This window comes from Tiliqua scincoides, chromosome 1 (genome assembly GCF_035046505.1).
Source record: "Tiliqua scincoides isolate rTilSci1 chromosome 1, rTilSci1.hap2, whole genome shotgun sequence".
In the NCBI taxonomy this organism is placed as follows: Eukaryota; Metazoa; Chordata; class Lepidosauria; order Squamata; family Scincidae; genus Tiliqua; species Tiliqua scincoides.
Window position 1 is genome coordinate 12,019,724 of NC_089821.1, and position 807 is coordinate 12,020,530.

The 807-nt window shown below is 40.8% G+C and overlaps 1 pseudogene; it reads left to right on the forward strand.

Annotated features, from left to right (window-relative positions):
• The first annotated feature begins 690 nt into the window (after nt 1–690).
• Nucleotides 691–807, forward strand: LOC136637948 (5S ribosomal RNA; annotated as a pseudogene).

Below are 807 nucleotides of genomic sequence, written 5' to 3' on the forward strand. Positions count from 1 at the left end.
TCTGCAGCTGCTATTACTTCATGAACTCATAAATACTAGTTTGGACCACAAAGTGTATCCCAAACAGTACAAATTCCTGTTTACAATTGTGGATTATTACAGAAGTGTACAAAAGCACAGGGAGATATATATAGCATTCCACTTCACTTGTGTGCTGCTTGGTCATCTCATTTTTAAACATAATTTGGGAAGGCTTTGGAAAAAATAGTATTTAGTTGTAAACCTGCTCCATACAACTATAAATATGATGTTCCTAAATTGTTGATGATTCCCAAATGGTTCCGACCACAGATGGGGTCATGAGAACCTCAGAAACAAGTCACTGGGCGGTCAGCCATGGAGAGTGGAGATGACACCAAGTGCTAATGAATGCATGACACCTGGGGAGGCAGGCGGGAGGAGAGAGTCTTAAAGTGAAAGCAAATTCCATTGGTGGGGCCCAATAGAATGTAGTTTAGCCTCAATTTGGCATTATGCAAAGATAAATAGCCATGATTTAATCAGGCTTGCCCCACTCATCGTCAGGATTTATATAGGCCTATATACAATAATTTATTCCATATTACCTATTTTCTTTTGCAACAGAGCCAGGGAGACTTTGTTTATTCATTTAATATTTTGAATGTTCTGAGATAAAATGAAGAGAATGCAGGAGCAAGAACTTAGAAAAGAGTTCACTTTTTCTGTAAGAGCAGCAACTGTTACCCTGCAGATGCCCGATCTCATCTGATCTCGGAAGCTAAGCAGGGTCAGGCGTGGTTAGTACTTGGATGGGAGACCGCCTGGGAATACTGGGTGCTGTAGGCT